Genomic DNA, 10663 nt, shown 5'->3' on the forward strand with positions numbered 1-10663 from the left:
CTCTATAGCCTGACTAGACCCAGCCTCATCTACACCACCCTCTATAGCCTGACTAGACCCAGCCTCATCTACACCACCCTCTATAGCCTGACTAGACCCAGCCTCATCTACACCACCCTCTATAGCCTGACTAGACCCAGCCTCATCTACACCACCCTCTATAGCCTGACTAGACCCAGCCTCATCTACACCACCCTCTATAGCCTGACTAGACCCAGCCTCATCTACACCACCCTCTATAGCCTGACTAGACCCAGCCTCATCCACACCACCCTCTATAGCCTGACTAGACCCAGCCTCATCTACCACCCTCTATAGCCTGACTAGACCCAGCCTCATCTACCACCCTCTATAGCCTGACTAGACCCAGCCTCATCTACACCACCCTCTATAGCCTGACTAGACCCAGCCTCATCTACCACCCTCTATAGCCTGACTAGACCCAGCCTCATCTACACCACCCTCTATAGCCTGACTAGACCCAGCCTCATCTACACCACCCTCTATAGCCTGACTAGACCCAGCCTCATCTACACCACCCTCTATAGCCTGACTATAGACCCAGCCTCATCTACACCACCCTCTATAGCCTGACTAGACCCAGCCTCATCTACACCACCCTCTATAGCCTGACTAGACCCAGCCTCATCTACACCACCCTCTATAGCCTGACTAGACCCAGCCTCATCTACCACCCTCTATAGCCTGACTAGACCCAGTCTCATCTACACCACCCTCTATAGCCTGACTAGACCCAGCCTCATCTACCACCCTCTATAGCCTGACTAGACCCAGCCTCATCTACACCACCCTCTATAGCCTGACTAGACCCAGCCTCATCTACCACCCTCTATAGCCTGACTAGACCCAGCCTCATCTACACCACCCTCTATAGCCTGACTAGACCCAGCCTCATCTACACCACCCTCTATAGCCTGACTAGACCCAGCCTCATCTACCACCCTCTATAGCCTGACTAGACCCAGCCTCATCTACACCACCCTCTATAGCCTGACTAGACCCAGCCTCATCTACCACCCTCTATAACCTGACTAGACCCAGCCTCATCTACCGCCCTCTATAGCCTGACTAGACCCAGCCTCATCTACCACCCTCTATAGCCTGACGAGACCCAGCCTCATCTACACCACCCTCTATAGCATGACTAGGCCCAGCCTCATCTACACCACCATCTATAGCATGACTAGACCCAGCCTCATCTACACCACCATCTATAGCATGACTAGACCCAGTCTCATCTACACCACCCTCTATAGCCTGACTAGACCCAGCCTCATCTACCACCCTCTATAGCCTGACTAGACCCAGCCTCATCTACACCACCCTCTATAGCCTGACTAGACCCAGCCTCATCTACCGCCCTCTATAGCCTGACTAGACCCAGCCTCATCTACCACCCTCTATAGCCTGACTAGACCCAGCCTCATCTACACCACCTTCTATAGCCTGACTAGACCCAGCCTCATCTACCACCCTCTATAACCTGACTAGACCCAGCCTCATCTACCCACCCTCTATAGCCTGACTAGACCCAGCCTCATCTACCACCCTCTATAGCCTGACTAGACCCAGCCTCATCTACACCACCCTCTATAGCCTGACTAGACCCAGCCTCATCTACACCACCCTCTATAGCCTGACTAGACCCAGCCTCATCTACACCACCCTCTATAGCCTGACTAGACCCAGCCTCATCTACACCACCCTCTATAGCCTGACTAGACCCAGCCTCATCTACACCACCCTCTATAGCCTGACTAGACCCAGCCTCATCTACACCACCCTCTATAGCCTGACTAGACCCAGCCTCATCTACACCACCCTCTATAGCCTGACTAGACCCAGCCTCCTCTATAGCCTGACTAGACCCAGCCTCATCTACACCACCCTCTATAGCCTGACTAGACCCAGCCTCATCTACACCACCCTCTATAGCCTGACTAGACCCAGCCTCATCTACCACCCCTATAGCCTGACTAGACCCAGCCTCATCTACCACCCTCTAGCCTGACTAGCCTGACTAGACCCAGCCTGACTAGATCTACCACCCTCTATAGCCTGACTAGACCCAGCCTCATCTACACCACCCTCTATAGCCTGACTAGACCCAGCCTCATCTACACCACCCTCTATAGCCTGACTAGACCCAGCCTCATCTACACCACCCTCTATAGCCTGACTAGACCCAGCCTCATCTACACCACCCTCTATAGCCTGACTAGACCCAGCCTCATCTACCACCCTCTATAGCCTGAGCCTGACTAGACCCAGCCTCATCTACCACCCTCTATAGCCTGACTAGACCCAGCCTCATCTACACCACCCTTCTATAGCCTGACTAGACCCAGCCTCATCTACACCACCCTCTATAGCCTGACTAGACCCAGCCTCATCTACCACCCTCTATAGCCTGACTAGACCCAGCCTCATCTAGACCCACCACCCTCTATAGCCTGACTAGACCCAGCCTCATCTACACCCTATAGCCTCAGACCCAGCCTCATCTACACCACCCTCTATAGCCTGACTAGACCCAGCCTCATCCACCCTCATCTGACTAGACCCAGCCTCATCTATAGCCTGACTAGACCCAGCCTCATCTACACCACCCTCTATAGCCTGACTAGACCCAGCCTCATCTACCACCCTCTATAGCCTGACTAGACCCAGCCTCATCTACACCACCCTCTATAGCCTGACTAGACCCAGCCTCATCTACCACCCTCTATAGCCTGACTAGACCCAGCCTCATCTACCACCCTCACCCTGACTAGACCCAGCCTCAGCCTGACTATAGCCCTAGACCCTCATCTACCACCCTCTATAGCCTGACTAGACCCAGCCTCATCTACACCACCCTCTATAGCCTGACTAGACCCAGCCTCATCTACACCACTGACCCAGCCTCATCTAGCCTGACTAGACCCAGCATCTCATCTAGCCACCACCCTCTATAGCCTGACTAGACCCAGCCTCATCTACACCAGCCTGACTAGACCCAGCCTCCTACACCACCTCTCTAGACCCAGCCTCATCTACCACCCTCTATAGCCTGACTAGACCCAGCCTCATCTACCACCCTCTATAGCCTGACTAGACCCAGCCTCATCTACACCACCCTCTATAGCCTGACTAGACCCAGCCTCATCTACACCACCCTCTATAGCCTGACTAGACCCAGCCTCATCTACCACCCTCTATAGCCTGACTAGACCCAGCCTCATCTACACCACCCTCTATAGCCTGACTAGACCCAGCCTCATCTACACCACCCTCTATAGCCTGACTAGACCCAGCCTCATCTACACCACCCTCTATAGCCTGACTAGACCCAGCCTCATCTACACCACCCTCTATAGCCTGACTAGACCCAGCCTCATCTACCACCCTCTATAGCCTGACCAGACCCAGCCTCAGCCTCTACACCACCCTCTATAGCCTGACTAGACCCAGCCTCATCTACACCACCCTCTATAGCCTGACTAGACCCAGCCTCATCTACCACCCTCTATAGCCTGACTAGACCCAGCCTCATCTACACCACCCTCTATAGCCTGACTAGACCCAGCCTCATCTACCACCCTCTATAGCCTGACTAGACCCAGCCTCATCTACACCACCCTCTATAGCCTGACTAGACCCAGCCTCATCTACACCACCCTCTATAGCCTGACTAGACCCAGCCTCATCTACCACCCTCTATAGCCTGACTAGACCCAGCCTCATCTACACCACCCTCTATAGCCTGACTAGACCCAGCCTCATCTACCACCCTCTATAGCCTGACTAGACCCAGCCTCCTCATAGCCTGACTAGACCCAGCCTCATCTACCACCCTCTATAGCCTGACTAGACCCAGCCTCATCTACCACCCTCTATAGCCTGACTAGACCCAGCCTCATCTACCACCCTCTATAGCCTGACTAGACCCAGCCTCATCTACACCACCCTCTATAGCCTGACTAGACCCAGCCTCATCTACACCACCCTCTATAGCCTGACTAGACCCAGCCTCATCTACACCACCCTCTATAGCCTGACTAGACCCAGCCTCATCTACCACCCTCTAGCCTGACTAGACCCAGCCTCATCTACACCACCCTCTATAGCCTGACTAGACCCAGCCTCATCTACCACCCTCTATAGCCTGACTAGACCCAGCCTCATCTACCACCCTCTATAGCCTGACTAGACCCAGCCTCATCTACACCACCCTCTATAGCCTGACTAGACCCAGCCTCATCTACCACCCTCTATAGCCTGACTAGACCCAGCCTCATCTACCACCCTCTATAGCCTGACTAGACCCAGCCTCATCTACACCACCCTCTATAGCCTGACTCTAGACCCAGCCTCATCTACCACCCTCTATAGCCTGACTAGACCCAGCCTCATCTACCACCCTCTATAGCCTGACTAGACCCAGCCTCATCTCATCTACACCAGCCCCTCTATAGCCTGACTAGACCCAGCCTCATCTACACCACCCTCTATAGCCTGACTAGACCCAGCCTCATCTACACCACCCTCTATAGCCTGACTAGACCCAGCCTCATCTACACCACCCTCTATAGCCTGACTAGACCCAGCCTCATCTACACCACCCTCTATAGCCTGACTAGACCCAGCCTCATCTACACCACCCTCTATAGCCTGACTAGACCCAGCCTCAGACCCACCCTCCTCATCTACCACCTCTCTATAGCCTGACTAGACCCAGCCTCATCTACACCACCCTCTATAGCCTGACTAGACCCAGCCTCATCTACCACCCTCTATAGCCTGACTAGACCCAGCCTCATCTACCACCAGCCCATCTACCATAGCCTGACTAGACCCAGCCTCATCTACACCACCCTCTATAGCCTGACTAGACCCAGCCTCATCTACACCACCCTCTATAGCCTGACTAGACCCAGCCTCATCTACACCACCCTCTATAGCCTGACTAGACCCAGCCTCATCTACACCACCCTCTATAGCCTGACTAGACCCAGCCTCATCTACCACCCTCTATAGCCTGACTAGACCCAGCCTCATCTACACCACCCTCTATAGCCTGACTAGACCCAGCCTCATCTACCACCCTCTATAACCTGACTAGACCCAGCCTCATCTACCGCCCTCTATAGCCTGACTAGACCCAGCCTCATCTACCACCCTCTATAGCCTGACGAGACCCAGCCTCATCTACACCACCCTCTATAGCATGACTAGGCCCAGCCTCATCTACACCACCATCTATAGCATGACTAGACCCAGCCTCATCTACACCACCATCTATAGCATGACTAGACCCAGTCTCATCTACACCACCCTCTATAGCCTGACTAGACCCAGCCTCATCTACCACCCTCTATAGCCTGACTAGACCCAGCCTCATCTACACCACCCTCTATAGCCTGACTAGACCCAGCCTCATCTACCGCCCTCTATAGCCTGACTAGACCCAGCCTCATCTACCACCCTCTATAGCCTGACTAGACCCAGCCTCATCTACACCACCTTCTATAGCCTGACTAGACCCAGCCTCATCTACCACCCTCTATAACCTGACTAGACCCAGCCTCATCTACCGCCCTCTATAGCCTGACTAGACCCAGCCTCATCTACCACCCTCTATAGCCTGACGAGACCCAGCCTCATCTACACCACCCTCTATAGCATGACTAGACCCAGTCTCATCTACACCACCCTCTATAGCCTGACTAGACCCAGCCTCAACTACACCACCCTATATAGCCTGACTAGACCCAGCCTCATCTACCACCCTCTATAGCCTGACTAGACCCAGCCTCATCTACACCACCCTCTATAGCCTGACTAGACCCAGCCTCATCTACACCACCCTCTATAGCCTGACTAGACCCAGCCTCATCTACACCACCCTCTATAGCCTGACTAGACCCAGCCTCATCTACACCACCCTCTATAGCCTGACTAGACCCAGCCTCATCTACACCACCCTCTATAGCCTGACTAGACCCAGCCTCATCTACACCACCCTCTATAGCCTGACTAGACCCAGCCTCATCCACACCACCCTCTATAGCCTGACTAGACCCAGCCTCATCTACCACCCTCTATAGCCTGACTAGACCCAGCCTCATCTACCACCCTCTATAGCCTGACTAGACCCAGCCTCATCTACACCACCCTCTATAGCCTGACTAGACCCAGCCTCATCTACCACCCTCTATAGCCTGACTAGACCCAGCCTCATCTACACCACCCTCTATAGCCTGACTAGACCCAGCCTCATCTACACCACCCTCTATAGCCTGACTAGACCCAGCCTCATCTACACCACCCTCTATAGCCTGACTATAGACCCAGCCTCATCTACACCACCCTCTATAGCCTGACTAGACCCAGCCTCATCTACACCACCCTCTATAGCCTGACTAGACCCAGCCTCATCTACCACCCTCTATAGCCTGACTAGACCCAGTCTCATCTACACCACCCTCTATAGCCTGACTAGACCCAGCCTCATCTACCACCCTCTATAGCCTGACTAGACCCAGCCTCATCTACACCACCCTCTATAGCCTGACTAGACCCAGCCTCATCTACCACCCTCTATAGCCTGACTAGACCCAGCCTCATCTACACCACCCTCTATAGCCTGACTAGACCCAGCCTCATCTACACCACCCTCTATAGCCTGACTAGACCCAGCCTCATCTACCACCCTCTATAGCCTGACTAGACCCAGCCTCATCTACACCACCCTCTATAGCCTGACTAGACCCAGCCTCATCTACCACCCTCTATAACCTGACTAGACCCAGCCTCATCTACCGCCCTCTATAGCCTGACTAGACCCAGCCTCATCTACCACCCTCTATAGCCTGACGAGACCCAGCCTCATCTACACCACCCTCTATAGCATGACTAGGCCCAGCCTCATCTACACCACCATCTATAGCATGACTAGACCCAGCCTCATCTACACCACCATCTATAGCATGACTAGACCCAGTCTCATCTACACCACCCTCTATAGCCTGACTAGACCCAGCCTCATCTACCGCCCTCTATAGCCTGACTAGACCCAGCCTCATCTACACCACCATCTATAGCCTGACGAGACCCAGCCTCATCTACACCACCCTCTATAGCATGACTAGGCCCAGCCTCATCTACACCACCATCTATAACATGACTAGACCCAGCCTCATCTACACCACCATCTATAGCATGACTAGACCCAAGCCTCATCTACACCACCCTCTATAGCCTGACTAGACCCAGCCTCATCTACACCACCATCTATAGCCTGACGAGACCCAGCCTCATCTACACCACCCTCTATAGCATGATTAGGCCCAGCCTCATCTACACCACCATCTATAGCATGACTCCACCTTAACTCCATTCTCAGGAACACACCTGAATCCATGCCGTAACAACAGCGTCTCCTCTGCGCTAGGCTGCCATCGCACACACCACACCTTCCAAGCCACGGGAAACTAAAACGCTGTCCTTTTCCTACCGAACTTTAAAAAACCAATGGGTACCGTTAAAATAAAAGTGTATTAACCCTCCAGCATCTAACTTTAAACATTTCACACAGCCTCTCAACTACAAAACACTCCCAGCATGCACTGAGAAAGAGACAGAGAGAAACTGAGAGAGGCAATACGCTCGACCTCATCTTTGCTAGATGCTGTTCCTCCACTAACCTCATTGCAACTCCCCTCCAAGTCTCCGACCACTGCCTTGTATCCTTTTCCCTCTCGCTCTCATCCAACACCTCCCACACTGCCCCTACTCGGATGGTATCGCGCCGTCCCAACCTTCGCTCTCTCTCCCCCGCTACTCTCTCCTCTTCCATCCTATCATCTCTTCCCTCCGCTCAAACCTTCTCCCACCTATCTCCTGATTCTGCCTCCTCAACCCTCCTCTCCTCCCTCTCTGCATCCCTTGACTCTCTATGTCCCCTATCCTCCAGGCCGGCTCGGTCCTCCCCTCCCGCTCCGTGGCTCGATGACTCATTGCGAGCTCACAGAACAGGGCTCCGGGCAGCCGAGCGGAAATGGAGGAAAACTCGCCTCCCTGCGGACCTGGCATCCTTTCACTCCCTCCTCTCTACATTTTCCTCCTCTGTCTCTGCTGCTAAAGCCACTTTCTACCACGCTAAATTCCAAGCATCTGCCTCTAACCCTAGGAAGCTCTTTGCCACCTTCTCCTCCCTCCTGAATCCTCCGCCCCTCCCCCCTCCTCCCTCTCTGCAGATGACTTCGTCAACCATTTTGAAAAGAAGGTCGACGACATCCGATCCTCGTTTGCTAAGTCAAACGACACCGCTGGTTCTGCTCACACTGCCCTACCCTGTGCTCTGACCTCTTTCTCCCCTCTCTCTCCAGATGAAATCTCGCGTCTTGTGACGGCCGGCCGCCCAACAACCTGCCCGCTTGACCCTATCCCCTCCTCTCTTCTCCAGACCATTTCCGGAGACCTTCTCCCTTACCTCACCTCGCTCATCAACTCATCCCTGACCGCTGGCTACGTCCCTTCCGTCTTCAAGAGAGCGAGAGTTGCACCCCTTCTGAAAAAAACTACACTCGATCCCTCCGATGTCAACAATTACAGACCAGTATCCCTTCTTTCTTTTCTCTCCAAAACTCTTGAACGTGCCGTCCTTGGCCAGCTCTCCCGCTATCTCTCTCTGAATGACCTTCTTGATCCAAATCAGTCAGGTTTCAAGACTAGTCATTCAACTGAGACTGCTCTCCTCTGTATCACGGAGGCGCTCCGCACTGCTAAAGCTAACTCTCTCTCCTCTGCTCTCATCCTTCTAGATCTGTCGGCTGCCTTCGATACTGTGAACCATCAGATCCTCCTCTCCACCCTCTCCGAGTTGGGCATCTCCGGCGCGGCCCACGCTTGGATTGCGTCCTACCTGACAGGTCGCTCCTACCAGGTGGCGTGGCGAGAATCTGTCTCCTCACCACGCGCTCTCACCACTGGTGTCCCCCAGGGCTCTGTTCTTGGCCCTCTCCTATTCTCGCTATACACCAAGTCACTTGGCTCTGTCATAACCTCACATGGTCTCTCTTATCATTGCTATGCAGACGACACACAATTAATCTTCTCCTTTCCCCCTTCTGATGACCAGGTGGCGAATCGCATCTCTGCATGTCTGGCAGACATATCAGTGTGGATGACGGATCACCACCTCAAGCTGAACCTCGGCAAGACGGAGCTGCTCTTCCTCCCGGGGAAGGACTGCCCGTTCCATGATCTCGCCATCACGGTTGACAACGCCATTGTGTCCTCCTCCCAGAGCGCCAAGAACCTTGGCGTGATCCTGGACAACACCCTGTCGTTCTCAACCAACATCAAGGCGGTGGCCCGTTCCTGTAGGTTCATGCTCTACAACATCCGCAGAGTACGACCCTGCCTCACACAGGAAGCGGCGCAGGTCCTAATCCAGGCACTTGTCATCTCCCGTCTGGATTACTGCAACTCGCTGTTGGCTGGGCTCCCTGCCTGTGCCATTAAACCCCTTCAACTCATCCAGAACGCCGCAGCCCGTCTGGTGTTCAACCTTCCCAAGTTCTCTCACGTCACCCCGCTCCTCCGTTCTCTCCACTGGCTTCCAGTTGAAGCTCGCATCCGCTACAAGACCATGGTGCTTGCCTACGGAGCTGTGAGGGGAACGGCACCTCAGTACCTCCAGGCTCTGATCAGGCCCTACACCCAAACAAGGGCACTGCGTTCATCCACCTCTGGCCTGCTCGCCTCCCTACCACTGAGGAAGTACAGCTCCCGCTCAGCCCAGTCAAAACTGTTCGCTGCCCTGGCCCCCCAATGGTGGAACAAACTCCCTCACGACGCCAGGACAGCGGAGTCAATCACCACCTTCCGGAGACACCTGAAACCCCACCTCTTTAAGGAATACCTAGGATAGGATAAGTAATCCCTCTCACCCCTAAGTTTTAGATGCACTATTGTTAAGTGACTGTCCCACTGGATGTCATAAGGTGAATGCACCAATTTGTAAGTCGCTCTGGATAAGAGCGTCTGCTAAATGACTTAAATGTAAATGTAAATGTAGAGAAAGAGAGAGAACGAGAGAGAGAGAAAGAGAGACCAAGAGAAAGACAGAAAGAGATGGAGAGAGAGAATGAGAGAGAGAGAGAAAGAGAGAACGAGAGAGAAAGAGAGAAAGAGACAGAGAAAGAGAGAACGAGAGAAAGAGAAAGACAGAAAGAGATGGAGAGAGAGAAAGAGAGAAAGAGACAGATAGAACGAGAGAACAAGAGAAAGAGAAAGAAAGAAAGAGATGGAGAGAGAAAGAGAGAGAGAGAGAGAACGAGAGAAAGAGAAAGACAGAAAGAGATGGAGAGAGAGAAAGAGGAAGAGAGAGAGAAAAAGAGATAGAGAGAGAGAAGAGGAAGAGAGAGCAGGTGAGAGAAGACATCAAGATATATTGACTATGTTCTGGCCCTTGGTTCTCTCCCCCTGTTTCCTCCCTTGTCTGGCCTGCTGCTGTTTCTGTGATGTCTGGAATGCCGTATCCGTCTCCCCTCTGGCACCCACTGCTTCCCTAGCCTAGCCGCTAAACAGCTAATTATAGCCCCGCGACAGGACGGAGGTGTGACCTGGTTACCTATTTAAAGATCAGAGAGAA

This window comes from Oncorhynchus gorbuscha, unplaced genomic scaffold (genome assembly GCF_021184085.1).
Source record: "Oncorhynchus gorbuscha isolate QuinsamMale2020 ecotype Even-year unplaced genomic scaffold, OgorEven_v1.0 Un_scaffold_626, whole genome shotgun sequence".
In the NCBI taxonomy this organism is placed as follows: Eukaryota; Metazoa; Chordata; class Actinopteri; order Salmoniformes; family Salmonidae; genus Oncorhynchus; species Oncorhynchus gorbuscha.